We start from the raw sequence: 13,258 nt of genomic DNA, 5'->3' as shown, positions 1-13,258 counted from the left end.
CTCTCCTCAGTGGCAACACTCTGACCCCCACCTCACCTCTAAAATACACTTTATGGACACAAAAGATGAGTTTTCAACGGAAGGTGAAAATCTGGTCAATGGACATTTCTATTGACACAATCTGTAGAGGGCGCTGTGGGTTAGCTAAAATGTCCGGTGAAATATTTACTTTTCTGTCCATATAAAGTGTATTTGAAGTGTATTTTAGAGTTGAGGTGGGGCTCAGAGTGTTGCCACTGAGGAAAGTAGGCTTTCTCCTCCATAAAACACTCTTTGTTTTGGTGAGTAGAGAAACTGTATGTTATCTTTACAACAGACGAGGAGCTGAGCAGCGTTTTCTGCGGTTGCAAAATATATAGACAGAACAGAACATTCCCAAAATAACAATATCTATTATTTAGCGTTATAAACGATTCGCGGATTTAGCATAATGATGACTTGTTATGACTAGTTAAACCCGTGTCAGCCTTCCACTCGTCAGTCTTTCTAAACGGCTGAAAGCTGCTTGGTTTCCATAGTGAGTTAACAGTGAGATCCGGTCTAGAGCCCGCCTACTGTATCCTGTGGTTTGCACTCACACATGCATACACGCAGTGTTTCCTTTCCAGACCGGATCTGCAACATGCAAAGAGACTTTATTTTATATCCTCTATGGTGGAACTACTGCACCAGTTTACTGTAAACCATGTGATTTAGAGGAAGATGCAAGAGAAGTGTTTTTTTTTTTTTTCATTAGGGTGTGGTTTCCTTTGAGGATTTAGTGTTTGTGAATGTAGTATAAGATATTTTACAATGAAAAGTTTACTATGAAAAAAAAAAAAAAATCAATCATGAAAAGTATGTCTATTTTAAATATAAAAAAAGCAACTGTTGAACCAGCAGTGGACATCTCAAAGCTGCAGTCCATAACTTAGTTTAGTGAATAAAACATTATTTTAACCATGGTAGAGGATGTTAATTAATAGTATTATTAACATGATATTCCAACGTCTACCTCAGACCAGCTGTTAGTTCTGTTGTTGCAACAGCTGTGTCTCTGTGGTCTAGTAGGACCCCTGCTGGTTGACAAGAGCTACTGCATGCATTGTTGCCTCATAGCAGGTTCACTGTTAATATATGAATGTAATCAACATGTCAATGGTATATTGATAATACAGAATGAGTTAAAAACTGACACTGTTCTGGAAACGTGTTGTCTGCGACTATAAATGATTTGTATTTTTATTTTACTAACTGTGTGCTTGTGCTGCACTGGTCAAATGGCTGAAAGGCTACACTAAAGGATACTGATGGTTAATGCCATGCATCTCTAGCATGTTGTGTTTTCTGATGTATTTTATTGACTGTAACCTTGACAGGTTTAATAAAGAGCAACATGGAGAGCAAGAAGGAGGAAGATGACAAACATCACATCCACAGAGCAGAGTCTCCAACACCCAGCTGTGTGTCTATGAAGACTGACAAGTCTAAAGGAAATCCTCCTAACTTCAGTGAACCTGGACCTCCACACACACAGTATGTCAATCCTCCTATACAATTTATGATTGACAAGAGCCAAATGTCTTGTGCACACTGCCCATAGTCCAAGGAAGCCAATCCCTGCATTATGTTTATATTCTCATGGTGTCGCTATACCAGCCCTCTTTACATTTAGCCTGACTTGAACCATCGGTCAAATGTTGAAACTGTATCCAACCCGGCCTGGTGGAGATATGCTCTCTGTTCTACTTATTCTCATGTCATGTTGGACAGTCATGGTGTCACATGTCATTTACATGTTCTGTTCCCAGTCTGGTTCTGTACAAACATTATGGACACAAGACATTAACTATCAGCATCCTTTATTGGAAACATTTCATCACATTTGCACTGAGCCTTTTCATACAGTACACACACACACACACACACACACACGCGCACACGCACGCGCACACGCACGCACACACACACACACACACACACACACACACACACACACACACACACACACACACACACACACACACACACACACAGCAAATATAGACAAACATTAGAGTAAATATAGCCCAACTCCAAGCTTGTAGATAGGCTAGTATTTTCCTGCACTCTGATGAGTAATGGAGTGATCGTTTCATATTCACTATTTTACTAAATATTATGTAATTACAGATTCATGTTCACTATTCACTATGAATACTTTAATGTTCCCAATGTATGAATGAATGAACCATTGTAAAGCGCTTTGCGCACTTGGAAAAGCGCTATAAAAATGCAATTCATTATTCATTAATGTTCACAATTATATTGAATAAGTTAATGATACTATCATATCTTTCTGCAATAATTATCTATGTCACAAACTATGGCATATCTATCTAGAACATGTATTCATGCAACCCCTTTTTATTACTTTATTTTTCCCCCTCTTTTTTTGTAGAGCAAAACCCCCAAAAAGTGATACTCTGTCATCCTACATACAAATAAACTTTTTCATTCACATGATAAATGTCTATGTGTTTGTATGATTCCAGAAGTCACAGAGCAGAGTCTCCAACACCCAGCTGTGTGTCGATGAAGAGTGACAGGTCTAAAGAATGGAATCCTCCAGACTTCAGTGAACCTGGACCTCCACACACACAGTATGTCAATCCTCCTATACAATATATAACACTATAACATGACAAAGTGATCTCATGCATGTGTAAACTACTACAAAACCATACATTATTAACTGTGTCTTCCCTGTTCAAATGTATCTATATTATCAGTTAATATGTGTGCAGTTTGTATATTAAGTTGTACAAAGCACAATGTGGTGTTCAGTGGTGAAGCTGCACTACAGTATACAGACTGACTGCTTGTGTATATGACCCATCTATGGATTACACTATGTAATATCTATCTATGTAACACACTGTTATATCTATCTATGTAACACACTGTTATATCTATGTAACACACTATGTTATTGCGACCGTAGGTCGCATTTACTACCAAAACCTCCACGGGCTGTCTGTGAGTCAGTCAGTGAGTCAGTGAGTCAGTGAGTCCGTCACACTTTAACCCTGCATGCTCATATCTCCACAACCGTTGCCCCCATCCATGCCAAATTTTGCACACACACTCCTTGACTGCCAAACTACAACCTCCAAGGACCCCCGGAGCCCCAGGGACCCCCAGGTCCCTGGGGGACCCCCAGATGTAAAAAATGACCAAATGTGCTCACACGTCACACGTCACACTTTTTCCCTGCTTATATCTCCGCACCCGTTGACCCGATCCATGCCAGATTTTACACACACACTCCTTGCCTGCCAAACTACAACCTCCAAGGACCCCCGGGGGGGACCCCCAGATGTAAAAAATGACCAAATGTGCAAAAATGACCAAATGACCACCCCAACAGGGCTGCTCACGGGGAATTCCCGGGGACCACCGACTCCTGCTGCTCCAGAACGGATGCAAAAGTGGTGGCGCCCCCAGTGGAGGACCCCCTGCCACTGCGGCGCACATAAAATGCCGTAACTCGGGCTAGGAGCGTCCGGGAGAGCCGGGGCCGGTACCTATTCGTCCGCCAAGGCAACGCGGAGACCCCACCCCTCATTTCTCACATGGCCCTATTCTAGCGCCACCTTCAGGACGATTTTTAAAACACATTTTTGGACACTGCTCCTACAGTTTTTGCCCTAAAATCACGAATATCACTACACAGCATGTCTACACTCATCTCATCAACATGGATCAGGAAGATTTGGGAAAAACACATTTTTGCCCTATTTGTGGAGATAAGCCACCTACGGTCGCTTATCTCCCGATTAGGGAGTCTTACTGGTATCTATCTATGTAACACACTATTAGTACAGGCATTCTAGGGTTGAACCTTGAACAAATTGCAACACAAACTCTTTCAACCTTTTTTGTTTCATAAATATGTTAGTAATAACATATCAAAAGTCCTAAGAAATCCAAGTGGTGGAACATAGTGAAGTGCGGAACATAAGTTGGGCTCCCATCGACTTTCTATACAGGAGGAAAATACCCAGAAAAAAGATCTGCTTTAAGTAGGATGTGAGGGGTCTAACTAGGGGTTTGTCATGATGCTGAATCCATTGCAAGCATTTGTTTTGCACAAAAAACATTCCTTGGCCCCAGAAAACGCCCACAAAACTGATGAAAAGTGATGACTCATTCACTTTTCATTTTTTCTTAGGACTTTTGATATGTTATTACTAACATATTTATGAAACAAAAAAAGTTGAAAGAGTTTGTGTTGCAATTTGTTCAAGGTTGGCCCATTTTTTTTCTTAGATTGCCTGTACTATATGTAATATCTACTGCATCTGGAATATCTATCTATGTAACAAACTATGTTACAGTATATCTATCTGCAATATGTATCTATGAATCAAGCTATGTTTCATAGGTCATGTACACAAGGAAAACACCAAAATAAGCGTTACACGTTTGTATGATTCCAGAAGTCACAGAGCAGGGTCTCCAACACCCAGCTGTGTGTCTATGAAGAGTGACTGGTCTAAAGATATTCCCCCTGTCTTCAGTGATGAACCTGGACCTCCACACACACAGTATGTCAATCCTCCTGTACAACATATAACACTATAACGTGACAAAGTGATCTGTCTGTCTGTCTGTCTATCTGTCTGCATGTATGTAGACAATCTAGCAAGCTATTAGATTGACATGAGCCACATTTATTGTGCCACATTATATCAATAGGCCAAGGAAGCACATCCCTGCATTATGTTTATATTGTCATGGTGGCGCTATTCCAGACCACTTTACATTTTGGCCTATAAGTCTTGAACCATCGGTCAAAGACTGAAACTGTATCCAACCCGGCCTGGTGGAGATATGCTCTCTGTTCTACTTATTCTCATGTCATGTTGGACAGTCATGGTGTCACATGTCATTTACATGTTCTGTTCCCAGTCTTGTTCTGTACAAACATTATGGACACAATACATTAACTATCAGCATCCTTTATTGGAAACATTTCATCACATTTGCACTCAGCCTTTTCATACAGCACACACACACACACACACACACACACACACACACACACACACACACACACACACACACACACACACACACACAAACACAAACACAAACACAAAAAACAAACAAACAAACAAACAAACAAACACTAGAACCCCCTCAAGGACTACTGGGGGTCCCCAAACCCCACTTTAAGAACCATTGATCTATGTACCAAACTATGGAATATCTACATTTTAAGGCTGGGACTTTAACTGATTAATTGCGATTAATTAAGTACAGAAAATTAAGGCGATTAAAAAAATTTACGCATTTTAATCGCACTTAGTTTTTGCACCACAGAACCTTCAGTTTCGGGCATACCGGTCATAGCGATGCACCAACCAAGAAGAGACAACAAACGTAGCCGATCAGAGCGCTTTGCTTGGCCCAGTGGATGAGAAATTTAGATTTAAAAAACTCACTTGTTGATTCACTCATACAACAAAATGTGTGTTTTACTTGAAAAAAATGCTTCTCAGGTCAAATATGGATGTGCGATTAAAATCTGATTAATTGTGATTAATTAATCACAGAGCCTGTAATTAATTGATTAACATTTTTATATCTATGCAACCAAGTTTGGAAATTATCTATCTATGCAAATTGCAAACCCCTTTTTATTACTGTTTCTATTACTATTTTCTTTTTGTTTTCCAGTTTCTACATGAAGAGCTAAAACCCCCAAAATCTGATACTCTCTCATACCACAAACAAATAATATTACTTTTTCATTGACCTGATAAATGTATAAACATTTGTATGATTCCAGAAGTCACAGAGCAGAGTCTCCAACACCCAGCTGTGTGTCTATGAAGAGTGACTGGTCAAATGGACGACTAATTAACTTCAGTGAACCTGGACCTCCACACACACTGTATGTCAATCCTCCTATACAATATGACAAAGTGATCTCATGCCAAGTTTGTGCAAATGACTATAAAACTTCATTTATAACATTTTCATATTCAATCGTTATCTATTAAGTTAGTGTTCAGTTTGTGAGTGAAGTGGTACAAATCACAACAATGTGTCAGTCAGTCAGTACACATTTTTACAGTCTATGGGTTGGTTCCCTTGTCACTGTGACATCACAGGTGATATCACAGATGACATCACCTATGTAAAAGTCCATATATGGGTATCCCTTTGATGCTCATATATGAAGATCCCTGATGTCATATATATATATATATATATATATATATATATATTACTGGCCAGATGGCAAAGGCATGGCCCATATCTGTGTGGCTGGTTCAGATAGGGATCTCCATGTATGGGCATAAAATATATTGTATGTATATGGATACAATATTATTATTAATAAAGGATCAAATAAAATAAAAAGTCCAAATAGTTGGGTCGTTTATGGCACTTCCGTGACTGTGGAGAGCAAAGGTCCATTTCTCAATGGATTTGTCATATAGGAGGGTTATTAAACACATTTGGCCAGGGTGTATCTATCTATAAATGCGACAAATCTCTGTCTGCGTGTCTGTATGTAATCCGCGTATCTCGAGAACCGTTCGTCCCACCGGCTTCAGATTCGGCACACGCGTTCCACGCCGCGGCGCGGCCTCGACCCGACCCGACACGCGGTTTTCCCGAACCGGCGCGAAACGTTCGGAATCTCCTTATGCGGAGCTGATTGTTGACATCAGGCTGTTCCGGAGGAAATCGGCGCAAGCGCTGACTCATTGTGACATCACTTCATAAAAGGCTCTGACATCACGTACACCACATGAGTCAATGGGCATAGATGGACACAGGCATACAGATGGTCAAAACGGGTCCTATGACAACAAGTATATGTATAGGGGCATAAAATGGACGCAGACAGACAGATAACTCCATATATGGGCATAAATGGACACAGGCAAACAGATGGTCAAAACGGGTCCTACAGAGATCTCCCTATACAGTATGGGCATAAAATGGACGTAGACAGACAGATATCTCCATATATGGGCATAAATGGACACACGCAAAGAGATGAGATGAGATTACAATAGGTATAATGGGGTTTGCATTAAAGGGCGGGGCATTCATTCCCTATTTACTTTATTCCCGAGTTGGCCCGGGCGCCGACTCGGGCGCCCGAGCTTCTAGTTTTTAAAATGGCGGGGACATTCTTTTAGAGACCAAAATCCAAAATGGCTACAATCAGCTAATATGAAAATGTACTTTTCAATGGTTTGACCTACAGTTATGAATACAACTTTTTTTCTGTGACTTTTTGGGTTGAGGAATCCATAATTGATGTTAATTTAATGATTTGACCTGTTTTCAAACTTCTGATCCAAGATGGCTGCTGACTATGAGCTCTGAAAGGTTAATTTTTTAACATTGTCATAGAAACTTGATATTAGGCTCTAATGAAAGCTCTGCTCAAGCTAAAGCTAAGCTTGTAAAATAATTATGCAGAGGTCATTTCAAAGGTCATCTCAAAGGTCAAAAAGGTCACCTTTTGTCTTATACAGTGATTATTTATCAAACTACTAGACCGCTACACATCATCAGAATCTGTTGATTCTCCTCACTGGCTCCACTCATCATCAGTACTACTGTCATCTGAAGAGTCACAAGATGGGAGCTGCTGGGGCAAGGGGGGAAGGGTGTGAGGCACTGATCGGCACTTCCCATTTACAAGTTCCCAACCATAACCAAGGGGTAAGGAATTTTCTAGCAGGTTGTAATGGAGCTGGCAAAATGTAAGGTAGTTTGTACTTTCAAGATGAGGATTCAGTGAGTCATCATCAGGAGGAAGACAGAGTGTAAATTGTTTCTTGTATGTGCCACTTTGAAGCTCTGGCCTGCCCACAGGTAATAAAACACTCTCACCATAGATGACAAAGAGCACACATAACTTCATGTCTTCTCTAAATATTGCCTCAGGATCAGACATGCTCTTTACCAACACTTTCTTAGTAGGGTAGCTCTCTCATGGACTGGCTAAAATGACAACCATGACTATGGGAGGTCTACTAACTCCAAACTCTCACCCATGAGCTCTCTTTCCTCAGGACCAGACATCACTTTCTTCCTTCCGTGCCCATAGGACCCTGAGGTGTGGTCACTGTCAGTGATTACATGGAGAGGTATGATGATGTGTGCAGCCTCGTCTGGCTGCAAGATGGCATGCTGAGTTTTTTGAGACAAAAGCTGCTTGGACATACATGTCCGTGTCCTCACAATCTAGTACAACTGTCCCAGTGTAGTTCCCATTCCTAAGTAGAGAGCATCATTGAATCTGCCCCTGGATGCTTGAAGACATAGTCCCTGCATGCCATGCCAGTTGTTGTTCGTTTGACATTTCTCCCTCAAACTATACAACGTCACCCTGCACCTGACAAACTTGTGCTTTCAACTCTTCCTTCTCAAGCTTCATCAATCTCACCTTGTTTCCTGAGTTGACCATGAGTTGGTTGAACTCAGCAGCTCCTGGGAACTTTTCTTCAGGCTGGAGGAAAACATTTGGGATGTGTGTATGTTTTGCTGCTTGACGATCATGCTCATAAGCCTTGATGCTGAATAGTAGGTCAGCTTCAACATCAGCATGGCGTGAGAACAGATTTTATCCATAGTGTCACTCCAGGGGTACTCTGAGCCATCCCTCTTCCTAGCCTCACAGTCCTCAAGTGTGTGGATCGCTATCCTCCACATCAGCCCCATGTCCACAAGGGTGATCCGGTCTTTTGGTTCCTCTGTAATTGGGTCTAGGTTAAAGAACAACTTGCTCTTAACAGTCTTACACATTGACCCAGATTGAGAGATCGAGGCTATCGGTCCACCAGGGCTGACAGCCTTGATCTCTCCATCTAACAGCAAACAGCGAGAAGGAATGTTTCAACCTTAGGTTGGCCATCTAAAAGTGCAGTCTCAAGGACGTCAGAGGAGACATGAAAGTATGTATCCTCTTCGTCGTCTATGGTGAGAGTGCATTTATTGCCTGTGGGGAAGTCAGAGCTTCAAAGTGGCACATATAAGAAACAATATACACTCTGTTTTCCTCCTGATGATGACTCACTGAATCTTCATCTTGAAAGGACAACCTTACATTTTGCCAGCTCCATTACAACCTGCTAGAGCATCCCTTTCCCCTTGGTTATGGTTGGGAACTTGTGAATGGGAAGTGCCGATCAGTGCCTCACACCCTTCCCCCCTTGCCCCAGCAGCTCCCACCTTGTGACTCTTCAGATGACAGTAGGACTGATGATGAGTGGAGCCAGTGTGGAGAATCAACAGATTCTGATGATGTGTGTGGTCTGTTAGTTTAATAAATAATCACTGTCAAAAACATCAAAGTTCAAAAAGGTCACCTTTTGTCTTATACAGTCTGTATAAGACAAAAGGTGACCTTTTGACCTTTGAGATGATGACCTTTGAGATGACCTCTGTGTAATTATTTTAGTTGTACTATTTTTAGCTTGAGCAGAGCTTTCATTAGAGCCTAATATCAAGTTTCTATGACAATGTTAAAAAATCAGAGCTCATAGTTGGCAGCCTTCGCTCTCCACGGTCACGGAAGTGCCATAAACGACCCAACTAATAGTCCATGGGCCATACGAGATGTCGGTATCGGAAAGGTGGCAAAGGTTATCATGCATTTTTTAAAAGCTCTATATCTGTAGAGTATAATTTGGTATGATAACCCTTTCTGAGACACAGCTAAATTGGTGTTATCAGCCGCTAGAGTTGGTGTCCCATTAATTTTACATTACAAGAAAAAAAAAAAGAATCTGCTTTAAGTATTATATGAGGGGTCAAACTAGGGTTTTTTTCATGATTCTGAATCCATTGCATGCAACTGTTTTGCACAAAAAACATTCCTTGGGCTAAAGAACGGCTCCACAAGACTATCAAAACAAATTACACTAACTCTTTTCAGTCACTGCTCGCCTGCCCAGATGATGTTAAAACTTGGATGGACACAAACTTCTTGACCCTAAATGAAAATAAAACCGAGAACCGAGAAATCGTACTATTTGGCCTTGACACTAACCCACCCTGCACTATCCCAGACTCTCTCTCCCCATATATCCGCCCATCTGCCAAAAAACTAGGTGTTACTTTCAATAGTGCCTTTAAAGTGAGCCAACACATCAGTTCCGTTGTTAAAACTAGTTTCTTTCAACTTCGACTTCTGGCCAAGGTTAAACAATATCTCCCCCGTCATCAACTAGAGATGGCTATCCATGCGTTCATCTCAAGCAGACTTGATTACTGCAATTCTTTATACACTGGCATCGAGCAGACGTCACTCAAGCGTCTGCAACTTGTCCAAAATGCAGCAGCCCGCCTCCTTACAGGCACAAAAAGGCGCGACCACATTATCCCTGTCCTCGCCTCCCTCCATTGGCTCCCTGTGAACCTTAGAATTGATTTTAAGCCTTATTTATTTATCTACAAATCATTAAATGGGCTGACTCAAGCCTACCTATCTGCACTTGTAGAACCCTACACCCCAGCAAGGGCCTTAAGATCTGATGACCAGCATCTGTTGGTAGTTCCCACCAACAAATTTAAGGGGTAGGGGTGACCGTTCCTTCACAGCCACAGCCCCTCGGCTTTGGAATAGCTTGCCAATCCATATTAGATTGGCACAGTCGATTGGGACTTTTAAAACTTTATTAAAAACGTATCTTTTTTCCTTAGCGTTTAATGGCACCTAAATGCTTATATTCAGCATATCGATATATATATATTTTTTATTAGCTGCCTGCTGTTGTTCCCTTGCTCCCTTTGCTGTTTGTTGTTTTGAACTGTTTATTTCTGCTTGCATTGTTTTTGTTTTTACCTATACAGCACTTTGGTTCAGCTCGACTGTTTGTAAACGTGCTATATAAATAAAGTGATTTGATTTGATGGTTTAGTGATGAAAAGTGATGAGTCATCACTTTTCACACTTTAATGGGGGCCGTTTTAGCCCAATGAATGTTTTTTAATGCAAAACAGATGTTTGCAATGGATTTAGAATCATGAAAAAACCCTAGTTTGACCCCTCATATGTTACTTAAAGCAGATGAATTCTTTGCTTTTTTCCTGTAATGTAAAGTTAATGGGACACCAACTCTAGCGGCTGATAACACCAATTTAGCTGTGTCTCAGAAAGGGTTATCATACCAAAATATAATCTACAGATATAGAGCTTTTCAAAAATGTATGATAACCTTTGCCACCTTTCCGATACCGACATCTCGTATGGCCCATGGACTATAATATATGGTAATTCCCAGAAACAAAATCCCTTTTATGCCCATACTGTATATGGAGATTTTTGATGTCATCAATCCCAGGCCCTAACTGGCCCAAGAGTCTGCTTTACTCTGATTTACACCCTACCTTCCCAAGGTATGGGCATTCCCAGATGATGCCCTGTTAGGGTACTCCCTTATGCCCATACATGGAGATCCTCAGGCATCAAACCCAGACCCTAACTTGCCAAGGCCCTGCTTGGCTTTACTGATTAACATACGTTTTATGCCCATATATGGAGATCCCTGTCCTTGTTGTTGACTATCATGGTCTCCATATATGAGTAACTGGTCCGATATACATCACCATTCACCAGATGGCCAAGAATTTGCGCCACCTTGCCCTTTAGGCCGAGGTCGCATGTCGCCCTGAGGCGTCTTACTAGTTATCTCTGCCAGACTGTAGGCCAAGCGTCCGTCTGTCCGTCTGTCCGTCAGTCCATCCGTGTGTCTGTGGCTAATCCAGAAAAACTACTAGATTGACAAGAGCCAAATTGCTTATGCACACTGCCAATAAAGGGTAAATGGTGCATTTATATAGCGCCTTTATCAAAGGTGCGTTACATACAGTAGATTGTACAGTACATTTGGCGCTAATGTGGCTAAGGTGTTGAGTATGTTTCAGGCCTTGGAGTGATACATATTGATATTATATAAGTCATTGTCTATGTATTCATAATAAGTTGTCTTCTTCTCCACAGAGAGAGGAAGAGGAGTGGTTGTGTTGTGGCAGAGCAGGCGTCCAAGAGATCCAGAACCACACCTGGACTGAAGACACCCAGTCACACCAGCAGTGGACACAGTAAGACTGGACACAATGTACATTAATTAACACAGTTAACAATTTTGCTGCCATTTTAAACATAGCTGTAGTAAGCAGCTGCCAAATTGTCCTTACCTTTTAACGTGGGCACGCGCACGCATCGTGCACAATCTGTGCGCGACTCATCTAGTAGACGTGTAGACTCGGTGACAAGCTTTCGAATAAAAAAAACCCCATTGAAAAAGACATATCCGTTGCCACGCTGTATCCCTGCTTATCCGCCAGTGTTTACATGAAAAAACATTGAAAAAAGCCAACTCTGCGCTATGGTAACGCGTGGACACGTTCGCGCACAAAACGCACGATATGTGCAGGGATCATAATCCAGGCGTGTAGAGACTGGATCAAAGTTTCCAAACGCAAAAATCTGATTGAAAAACGAGCGTTCCATCGCCGAGTAGCTTCCACTTCTGTTACAGTGTAAACCAATAGAGGCGGGACTATGGCCCAGGCTCAGACAGGATACGGAAAGCTAGATCCGGTCCAGACCGGAAATGACCGGATACAGCTAGGGGGGCGGGCCTAAAGAGCCAGAATCAGCGAAAATCAGCGATAATACTTTTAATCCTTTCATAATGATTAAAGCTAATTAAACCTACGGGCTCTACGGGCATGGCAGCGCGGTACAGCGGGAAATCTACGGTTTCTACAGGGATCGCGGAGTATGAGTTAATAACTGAAATGTTTGAAATGACAGAAGACATTGTCAGACTAAATGTCCACAATGTGTCATCAGTATCCATGTTTAAAGGTGATACACCATGCATTTAAAAAGTATTTATGTCATATTGTTTATGTCCCAAAAACGTTTTTCAAAAGGTTTGAGTCTAAATTACCACTCCTGAATAGAGAGCCTTTCTCATTTTGAATGGCTCTCAGAGCATTTTCAGCTGCAGTACCACCTTTGGCCTGAACTGCGCCACCCCCCCCAAAATCTTTTTGAAAAAAAATTTTTTTTTGAAAAAAAAAAAAAGTTTTTGAAAAAAAAGTTTTTTTTGAAAAAAAAAAAGTTTTTTCTTCAAAAACGTCCGATTGTGACGTCACAATCGGCAGCAAATCTGGATAGCCTGTTTTGAGAACCCGTGGGATACTTTTAACCTTCACCTTCTCAAAACCAGAGAAAGACACAACGGTC

General features: G+C 41.4%; 1 long non-coding RNA gene across 1 annotated transcript; it reads left to right on the top strand.

The window, feature by feature from the left end:
- Positions 1 to 2,552: 2,552 nt before the first annotated feature.
- On the top strand, positions 2,553 to 12,086 carry LOC308292755. The gene is made up of 4 exons (XR_013962429.1): positions 2,553 to 2,621; positions 4,461 to 4,568; positions 5,816 to 5,920; positions 12,002 to 12,086. It is a non-coding gene; the product is annotated as an uncharacterized lncRNA (long non-coding RNA).
- The last annotated feature ends 1,172 nt before the right edge of the window (positions 12,087 to 13,258 follow it).

Source organism: Nannobrachium achirus, assembly GCF_963921795.1.
Source record: "Nannobrachium achirus genome assembly, chromosome: 10".
In the NCBI taxonomy this organism is placed as follows: Eukaryota; Metazoa; Chordata; class Actinopteri; order Myctophiformes; family Myctophidae; genus Nannobrachium; species Nannobrachium achirus.
This window is presented reverse-complemented; position numbering and strand designations above follow the sequence as displayed.